Below are 10,938 nucleotides of genomic sequence, written 5' to 3'. Positions count from 1 at the left end.
TCTCAATAAATGTTGGTAAATGTTGATTTCCCCACAAGCACACAAACCAATGAAAAAAATATTGCCTTCAATAATTGAAATGTACAGCTAGGCAAGAGTAAGAAAAATTGCAGCTTGAGAATGTACCAGAGTTTGATTTAAGGATATTTATTTTGACATGTGATGTTGACAATTTGTGTTTTAACAGTTATAAAGCTTTAACTTTTTGAATCTCAGTGTTGGCTGTCATTAAAAAAAATTATGTCTGACCTCCCATTGCCTGACCCCCCATAATTTCCTGCGACTGAGAAGGTTTGAATATTTAAAACAAAAAGACTTAAAAATAAACATTGATATTATCAATTAAAATTATAAAAAATATTTTAAAAAACCAAATTCTGAACAAGGCTATCTATACTTGTTGCACAGCTTTCTTCTCAATCATCTTTCTGTCACCTTATTCTGTTCTCCATCTGTACCTCTTGTCTCTTATTTTAAGCTTACATTACAAGCTCCTTTGGCCAGAGATTGTCTTTTTGTTATATCTTTGTACAGCACCTAACAGAATGGGGTTCGGATTAATAATAATAATAATAATAATGCTCATGAAATGTTACTCCCACCAATGCCGTATATTTCAGAGGGGTAGCTGGGTTAGTCTGTTTCAGCAAAGACAATGAGGAGTCCTGTGGCACCTTAAAGACTAACACATTTATTTGGGCAGAAGCTATCGTGGGCTATAACCCACTTCTGGGTTCCAGCTCATGATACCTTATGCCCAAATAAATTTGTTAGTCTTTAAGGTGCCACAGGGCTCCTCGTTATCAATGCCATATAGTGATTTTATAGGTTTACTAACAGCAATGCTATAAATTGGTTGTATATTTTAACGACTAGACGGGACAATGAGATCATTTAGTCTGACCGTATAACTCAAGTCACACTTTGATATGGTTACCCTCTGTATTAAGCCCATTAACTTGTGTTTTATTAAGTGTGTCTTCCAGAGAGCCATCGGGTCTTGATTTCACAGCATCTCTAGCTGGAGAATCTACCACTTCCCATGGTACTTCATTCCAGCGGTTAACCACCCTCACTGTTGAAAATGTGAGCCTCAAGACTAAATTGAATTGGGATAGTTTTTCTCTGAGCAACATGACATATTGTTCAGTAGAACTGGGGGTGGGGGGAAATTGGGCTAAAATACTTGTTTTTTCTGAGCAACGCAGATTTGGGTTCACTGAAATATTTTATGAATTTGTATCAAATGAGCTGAATTGTTTTGCTTTGAACTAAAACCTCAGAAAAATCAAAAAGGTCTAAATAGTTTAAGTTTCCCATTTAAAAGACTGTTTCAAAATTTACTTTCATTTTATTAAAAAATATAACAATTGGAAAAACAGCAACTGATCAAACAAAACATTTCATTCAACTTGTCAGTCCGCCAAAAATTTGGAAAAAAAAATCAATTAGGTTCAATCAGAAACTAAATTTTTCATTTATGTTTCAGAAGAGCCAGCAAACCAAGAAGTCAGGTATTCACACAGCTCTTTTGATCATACATTTTGTTTCTCATCATTGCTATCTACTGATTAGCCCTATTCTCACCAGTGATACAATTCTACTGCTTTAGGGCTGGTCAACATGGGAAACTGACTCCGCAGTAACTGACTCTAATGTAACTCCCTATGTGGCCACTTTTCTTTGTCCAGTTTAGTTTAATCCAGTGGATTAAGAGGGTCCATACCAGGAGCTATTCCAGAATAGCTCTAGTGCCTTACATTCACCTATTACCTTGCTCAGGAATAACTTCCCAGTGCAGACAAGACCCTGTTCTCACAAACACTGATTTGGAGCTGTCCTTTCACCCCTCCATGCAGAGGTGGGACACTGAACAGCAAGGTTTATCAGTGGGGAAATGAATTTATTTGATGTTTTTCCCATCCCGAAGAACCCAATACAATTTTACAAACATTCTGGTATAGCTGAATCCGCATTTTTCTCTGAAAAAAAGTTTCAGCCAAAGAATTTTACCCAGCTGTCGTTAGGATCTTTTCTACCTCATGGAAATGCCTTACATTTAAGCTCTGCTAGGTAGACTTGAGCCAAGGAATAATAGGGTTTAGCCCATGGTGAGTAATAGTGAGAGGACAGAAACCACAGAAGAACACTCAAATGGAGCTTCCTCCAGGATTCAGGATTCAAGTTGACCCGCTACCCAACCCCATTCATGGGGGTTCTTTTTATCTTGTATTAATACAGTTTCAATGAAAAATATCAGAGCACAATATTGGATCAATGCTACTGTACAAAGGTGATTTTATCTTTCTCAGCTGATCAATGTCTACCTTTTTGACACCTTAACATCAGAAAAAAAAACTTTAAATAAATCTTCAGCTAGTACAAGTCCTTCTGCACTAGTGTGAGTCTGTGGTCACAAAGTTTGCCACGGAATTCACCCTGTTGCTTCCAGAATGGTGGCCCAGAATCTCCACTTTCATTAAATAGGCCTCAGGTGTCCAGCCCTTTGTGGAATTGACCTTCAATGCATAGCCAATGCAGTGCCATCTGCTTGTGTCTGCAGGCTGCCTAAAACAATAGCTCTGAGAAGTATTAACAGTCCCATTCATCTTAATCAGAGCTCTGGGGTGTCCTTGTGTGTGGGCTTTCCCCTTCCAGGATGCCATAGAACAGCCAGGCACTTCACATTTTGTTTCCTGTCACCTTGCCCAGCTAGTACAAGGAGGAATTAATTAGACCAGGCAGCCTGAGATGCTCCAGGTAGGAGGGAGCCTGGGCCCATGTCCAGCTTGCAGCGAGGGAGCATAGGGAATGACAAGTACATTGCGGCGGCTCAGGCCGAGGGGAGTCAGAATGCGTGTGAAGGATCCACTCTTGGTCCTTTCTTGGCTCCTGTTTAATTGTATGTTTCACTTTTCCCCTGTAAAGGAGGAGATCATGGGTGGAAGAAATGGCGGAGGGAAATCACACCGTGGTTACAGACTTCCTTTTCCAGGGGTTCATGGATCTTCCGGAGCTTCAGGTCCCCCTCTTTGTGTTGTTCCCAATGATCTATGTTATCACCCTGGCGGGGAATCTAGGGTTGATAGCCTTGATCAGGTTCAACTCCGGACTCCACACCTCCAGGTACTATTTCCTCAGCAGTTTGTCTCTTGCCGACGTCAGTAATGCCTCGGTTGCTGATGACTTTTGGGGTTCAGGGCAAACCCATTTCTCTCGCCGCATGCACAACACAGGTTTCCTTTGTCTGTAAATTTCTGACCAAGGAAGCTTTGCCTGGCAGTGGTAATGGCATCTGATCACTTCTTAGCCCTCGGTAGCGCCTTGCTCAAGAGCCTCGTCATGTCAACGAGACTGTGTGTGATACTAGTGGTTGCTTCCTACATATGTGGCTTTGTGAATGCAGTTCTTCAGACTCAATTTATAATTTACCCTGTCCTTCTGTGACTCCAATGTCATCCACCATTTCTTCTGTGACATCCCCCCAATCCTTAAGCTGTCCTGCTCCGACACCCACAATGCTAACACAGTGTATTTCACCTTGTCCACTATCGTGGTCATGGCTACGATTCTCATTGTACTATTCTCCTACATGTACATCCTCATTACCATCCTGAAGATCCACTCTGCCAAGGGCAGACGCAAAACCTTCTCCACCTGCACCTCCCACCTGATGGCCGTAACAATTTTCTACTTGACTGTGATCTTCATGTATTTACAACCCAGTTCCGACTACACCACAGACCCAAACAAGATCATCTCTGTGTTTTATATACTCATAATTACCATGCTGAATCCCCTGGTCTACAGCTTGAGGAACAAGGAGATGAAGGAAGCCTTTAGAAGGATGATAAACAGGAAGGTTTGTTCTCAGTTAATATAATTATTGGGATTTGTGCTTATCAATAAACAAGTAATGAATTAATAGTGCATTCTCTGTGTCATAGCTCTGATTTCTTTGTTTTAACTGTATTCTGTGGCTTGTTTGAAAAAAATAAAAGAATCCAAGACTGTTAATCTTGAAAATTCAGTTTCCCATGTTCAGGAATGACTGCGAGGCTGCAAAGAATACAGACGCTCCCCGACTTATGCAAGCATTCCGTTCCAGAATGCCTCGTGTACCTCGAGTTTTGTGTAAGTCAGAAACATATCTCCGACCATTACGTGCAAAAAAACCCCCAAAGAAACTCCTATTTCTAGTTTACGGAATTTTTTCCTTAATCTCGGATTTGCGTAACTCGGGGAGAGTCTGTGCACTATTGTAAAGGAGCATTTGTCACAGTTTCCCTCTGATTCCCTTTGCTGGATATGCACCGACTTGTGTTGAGGGGATCCCCAGTTGTTTTAAGGTGCCAGAGATTGAATGGAGCTAGTCACTGCTGCAGTCTTGGGGTTCCTAGGCACACTATGGGGTGCAGGCCCTCTGCCTAGTGCCCTTTCTGGAGAGCTAGAACCTGCTATCTAGCTGCCTAGTCCCTGGGCTCAGGGATGACTTTTTAGACTCTGCCATAGCTTAAACACCCCCTGTCCTAGAATGCCACCAAACAGTGTGAGCCTTCTAGGTTACAGCTGAACTCTCCCATAGGGCCACACAGTATGTATAAAAAATATAACAGAGAGAGAGAGACACTCTGAACAGGAATCTAACACGGCAGAGCGAACACTTCACCAGTAAAGCACAAGCTCATTCAGAAAAGGACACACATCCTAACTTCAATGGGCCTCACTAGCTCATCCTTTCCTTGGGAGTCCCCTTGTGTATACATCTATGTTCAGAAAGACTGCTCCTCTCCCCCCTCATCGAGCTCCTACACGCAGCTCCTCTCAGTTTGAGCTGGTCAAACATGGCCAGGTAGAGCCCAAATTGAGCAGCTTTTGCCCTTTTATAAGCATCTTACTCTCTGTCAGGTGACCTCATGATCAGCCGCTGCGGATGGCCAGATACCCCTACCAAGCAACCACTGCTTCCCCCTCCCGCCTCCCGCCCGCATCAACAGAAAGTTTAGATGGGAAATTTTCAACCACCCCCAGCCAGAAACAGATCCACAGCTCATTGAAGCCAATGAAAAGACTCTGATTGACTTCAGTCAATATTTGGCTCAGTCTGCAGGAGTTTAAGTGGGGATATTCAAAAGGCACCAAACTCCCATTCCAGGGAGTTGTCCAGGGAACTGGATGTCTAACTGCTCATTGAAAATGTGCATTTGCTCACGGGCAGTTGTTGATTGCACTATGGGGTTTCCAATCCTTGACCGGTATTGAAGTGTTGAAAGGAAAATAGCATTGGAAGCCAAATGAGTTTGGCCCACACACATATTGCCAGCTTAAGAACATCATGACGTTAATCAATAGAGTAACTTTGATGTCTTTTTAGTTATGGCAGTATAGCTTCATTCCATTTTGCACATATATGGAAAAAATCATAAGTAGTATTCCTAGGAGCACAAGAAGTGGATTTAAGTGATTGATGATTCAGAGAAAACTTCCCTGGACTAACCAGAGCAGATGAATATTCATATGTCAGTGTGTGAGCAAGCTTGCTAGTGCTATGAATATTGATAGCCCCATCACACTAGTACTTCATAACAGGTACTAGTACATCACAATCGTACATCTTTATGAATTGATTGGACTACATGTATCCTTTATCTGTCCCCACATCATACTCGCAAGTCAATGGAGTTACTTCTAGGATGAATCTGTCTCAGGGTTTACAAAGTCCAAAGAAAGCCAAACAAAGCAGATCTTTGACATAATTTCATGATCACCAGAGAAACTCTTTCATGGTTTGGAGAGAAGATAAAGAAGTAAATTGAAGCACTCCCATAACAATGTCCAGGACTGAGATCTATGGTGCTGAACTAATATGCACTGGAGAGACTCCACTGAGTCCAATGGCCAATGGCTCTGGTCCTTAATGAATGACAAGGGGGCTGGTATAGTTTTTTTCAGATTGATTTGAATGAGAAGGGGCAGCTCTTTTTTTTATACACAGCTGTTCTCTGGGAGAAGGTGCCACTGTACAAATTGTCTTGGCAAATTATCTTAACTTCAGTTACACTACAAATAGGTTTACTTCTTCATTACTCTGGCAGAGCAAGTGTTAATATTGACATTATTTCTGTATCATGACTCATATGTTGTTTTGCTAACCATTCCCAATATGTTTTCTTGCCCAATTAGATAACGACAGAATTGCTCAAAAAACAATCTTTTAATGAGGCCCACAGCAGCTTATTATAATCCATAATAATGGATGCCATCTACATAGTTTCCAAACTTTGGAGAATTATGTCAATATGAACATTACTGGCATAACCAGTGCTGGACAATAGCATTTACTCTTTCCCTTTTTTTCCCCTTTCAATATCTTCGCTTTTGGGCCAAATTCATCTCTGGCATCATTCTTTTATGCCAGGGCTATATTTGGCCCATTGTGTCCAAAGCCATGACAAATTAAACCAGGTCACTGCGGGCGTGAGTCTATGATCCTTGCTCACATTGACTAGCACTTACTCATAGCAGGAGCCCCAATGAGATCAAGTTCTACTCAGTGCAAGTAAAGCCAGATCGGCTTAGGTTCCAAATAAACTAAAAATTTTAATGTGCACAAGACAGACAAGAAGGGGCTTTATCCCATACATAATAACATGTTAGAGCATCTCGAAACTATAGGCTCGATTCTGTTGTCCTTACACTGAATAGCCCCTTACTATGAGAGTGGTCTCATGGACTTCCACCTGCTGAAAAAGTGTGGGTAAGGGCATAAAAATCTGCCATTAAAAAGCCACAAAACTATGTTAGGGAAATAAGCAGAATATCTTATTTAATCTGGAAGAAACAGTGCAATCCTCAGAATGTTTTATGTCAATTCAACATTAATACAAATCAGTACTGAAAATGATGGTGAAGTGAAATACACTCGGCCAGATTCTAAGCTAGTGTAAATCAGCATCACCACATTGATGCCAAAGGGGCAGAAACCCCAGCTAATGTAATGTAACTTGAGGGAGTGCCACTTAAATTAATGTGGCTATATTGCCAGTGGGTGTAAATCATCTTTGCCCCATTGAAATCAATTCCATACGGCTAAATTGAGTGGAAATCCATCAACCTCAACACAAACCTCACAGATACAGATTGAAATCAATGGCGTTCCAGCTCCAGTTGGTGTAAGCTAGCATCACTACATTGCAGTCAATGGGGCCAGATCCCCAGCAGGTGAAAATCAGCATTAGCTCCATTGGTGTTAATGCGTGAGACCCCAAAGTAAATAGGTGGAGCGCGACTGAACGCATTGGGCCAGAACCATAACTAGTCAAAATTGGTGTCACTCCATTGACGTCAGTGGGGCTACACACATTTATACAAGAAGAAGATCTGGCGCTTATGACCATAGGCTTTCCCAAGGCACATAAATGACTTACGGGCAAACGCCCCTTATTGGGGCAGCAGTCTGGCTTGTTCTATCCAATTGGCAGATCATGTCCTTAACTTGTAACCTGGTGTAGATATGTAACCCACACACCGCCTGGGTGTGGTGCTCTGTCCCATCTGCTGGCATTGAGACCACTTAGAGAGAGTTTAATGAGTCTACCCTACATCCTTAGTCAAGAGCCATGTGACTTTTAGCTCATGTGGTAGAGGCTCATGTACTAAGCTGCAGAGTTACCAAATTCAATCCTGACCGCCGAAGACTGGGGCCTGTCGGTGTTACAGATGCACATCAAATTATCCACCCACGGGGCAAGTGTGAATTGTCTAAAGAAAAGGAGGACTTGTGGCACCTTAGAGACTAACCAATTTATTTGAGCATGAGCTTTCGTGAGCTACAGCTCACTTCATCGGATGCATTCAGTGGAAACTGCAGCAGACTTTATATATACACAGAGAATATGAAACAATACCTCCTCCCACCCCACTGTCCTGCTGGTAATAGCTTATCTAAAGTGATCATCAGGTTGGGCCATTTCCAGCACAAATCCAGGTTTTCTCACCCTCCACCCACCTCACACAAATTCACTCTCCTGCTGGTGATAGCCCATCCAAAGTGACAACTCTTTACACAATGTGCATGATATTCAAGTTGGGCCATTTCCTGCACAAATCCAGGTTCTCTCACCCCCTCACCCCCCTCCCAAAATCCACACACACAAACTCACTCTCCTGCTGGTAATAGCTCATCCAAAGTGACCACTCTCCCTACAATGTGCATGATAATCAAGGTGGGCCATATCCAGCACAAATCCAGGTTTTCTCACCCCCCCCCCCCATACACACACAAACTCATTCTCCTGCTGGTAATAGCTCATCCAAACTGACCACTCTCCAAGTTTAAATCCAAGTTAAACCAGAACATCTGGGGGGGGGGGGGGTAGGAAAAAACAAGAGGAAAAAGGCTACCTTGCATCATGACTTAGCCACTCCCAGTCTCTATTTAAGCCTAAATTAATAGTATCCAATTTGCAAATGAATTCCAATTCAGCAGTTTCTCGCTGGAGTCTGGATTTGAAGTTTTTTTGTTGTAAGATAGCGACCTTCATGTCTGTGATTGCGTGACCAGAGAGATTGAAGTGTTCTCCGACTGGTTTATGAATGTTATAATTCTTGACATCTGATTTGTGTCCATTTATTCTTTTACGTAGAGACTGTCCAGTTTGACCAATGTACATGGCAGAGGGGCATTGCTGGCACATGATGGCATATATCACATTGGTGGATGTGCAGGTGAACGAGCCTCTGATAGTGTGGCTGATGTTATTAGGCCCTGTGATGGTGTCCCCTGAATAGATATGTGGGCACAATTGGCAACGGGCTTTGTTGCAAGGATAAGTTCCTGGGTGGAACTAACCCTTGACGTTGTTTAATCAGTTCTCCCTAAGAATCATCTGCACTGTCAGCTTTGTCCACAACCCGCCCTGACTTTGTACAGGTCCATATCTGAGTCTGCACTGGGATCAGAGTCAACCTCACATGATCTATGAGTTTGATGGAAATATTTTCCACATACCAGGCCCTGAGTTCTCTCTCTGATCCCACAGGATTGACATGTACTGTTCTCTGCAGTCCTGGCCTCCTTACAATTCTGTCACAGTAGTGCTAGAATTGAGATTGTGTGATCTTAGCACATCAGAAGTTGAGCACAGTCTAACAAAAGAGAATATAAAATGGATGGGCCTGTATATTTAACAGCATTCTCTACTGAGATGCAATTTCAGAACAGCTCAGGTATTTGTATGATTTCAGCATCTTTCTACCTGAGTTTTAATCTACAGAGGGCATCCAACCCAAAGCACTAATGGTAACTGCAATTCACCTTTAAATCAAGAATAAGAGGCCTGTGATTTACAAACAGAATCTCTTGAGGTCTAGCCTTACTGAGTACAACAAACTGCAGACGCCCTCTAAGTAGAATGCTGGAAGTGTGCTACTCCCATAATAACCCAGTGGTCAGTGGATTGAAACCAGGGTCAGCTAGCCCTGGCCTGTTTATTATTTATGGGTATAAAATGTCTATGACTAAAGTTAGTCTGGAAAGTGGAAGAAAGTTTCTAACCATCAGAGGAGGGAGGTTCAGGAACAGCCTCCCACTAGAATTAGTGGAGTTATACAACAATTTAAAGTGGAGCTGAATAAGTTTATGAATGGGATTATATCATATTGCTGCCTGCAACAGCAGTAGACTGGACTCAATGACCTCGGGGGGTCACTTCCTGTCCTATGTTGCTCTTGGGATTACCAATATTAACGAGCCTGCATTATGCACAATTATTTTTGTGCAATTCAAAGAAATAGTGCAACCCGAAAAATCAGGATGGTGACCCAGAGAACTTGCCACCTCTCTCACAGCTGTTTATTGATTTTTTTAAAAAATCAGTGACTGCATTTATTGAGAAAATATCTTCTAGTATATCATTCTTCTAAAGCCGTCCTTCACTCCATGTTTCTAAGGCTGTAGATCAGAGGGTTCAGCATAGGGAACACAGAGGTGACGTTGTCTTGGTCCAAGGTGTAGCCAGAACTGGGTCGTAAAAACATAAAATCAGAGTACTGTAGAAGGTAGTGACAGCTGTCAGGTGAGAGGCAAAAGTACAGAAAGGTTTCAGTGGATCTTCAGGATGGTGTATTAAGAAGACAGCCTGAAACATAAGGCCGTGTATCAGAGTCCTGGTGTGAGGCCTAAAGCCTGAGCTAAAGTAACCAAAACTTTGCAGATCTAAACCAAAGCCAAGCTGTGAGCAAGAGACAGACCCTGTTCACAGAATCTGGCAAGACCAGGGCTGATATTGCAGAATCACACGTGCTTAAGTAGTGCTAGGCACAAGTATATATACGCCAGCACATTCCAGAAAGGCGGTACCAGAACACCTCGATACCAACCACATGCCCCAGAGATAACAGGAGCATGCTGACCCATCTTAAGGATAAGGTCAGGATGACAGCATGATGGATAGAGATGTTTTAATCAAACCAACATGTACAAGGTAATGGGCAGCCCTTGGATCCATCAATGGGTGGCACCCTAATACGTAAGAGGGTGTCATTCTGATACGTCAGGGGCAATACGTCACTTGTTTGTATTTGTGTATAAAGATGTATCTCAGAGGGAGTGTCTTTGGCCAGCCTAGGGAGCAGTGAGAGTCCCACCACTGACTGAGTTGCGTCCATTGACACAAGCATACAGGTCTGACTATCCATCCAGATACTATTACTGTGCTCTATTGACAGTAAACCTGGCCAGGAGCCTTCACTGAAAATTGAGTCTGTGGATTTACTGGGCTGTTTAATTGAGATCTGCTATCTCCACAGAGCTGGGACAGCACACTGAACGAACACACACGCAGCCAACATCTGACCACTGATGGCGACAAGGCTGTACATATAAGAGACTATCTAGAACAACTAGCATAGTAACCTTGACAAATATAGTCAACAAGG

At 42.5% G+C, this 10,938-nt stretch overlaps 1 pseudogene; it reads left to right on the top strand.

The window, feature by feature from the left end:
- The first annotated feature begins 3,288 nt into the window (after window positions 1–3,288).
- LOC144930605 (olfactory receptor 5AP2-like) lies at window positions 3,289–3,883 on the top strand (annotated as a pseudogene).
- Window positions 3,884–10,938: the final 7,055 nt, after the last annotated feature.

This window comes from Lepidochelys kempii, chromosome 6 (genome assembly GCF_965140285.1).
Source record: "Lepidochelys kempii isolate rLepKem1 chromosome 6, rLepKem1.hap1, whole genome shotgun sequence".
Lineage (NCBI taxonomy): Eukaryota > Metazoa > Chordata > Testudines > Cheloniidae > Lepidochelys > Lepidochelys kempii.
The sequence above is the reverse complement of the archived record's forward strand: the minus strand, read 5'-3'. Positions and strand labels throughout refer to the sequence as shown.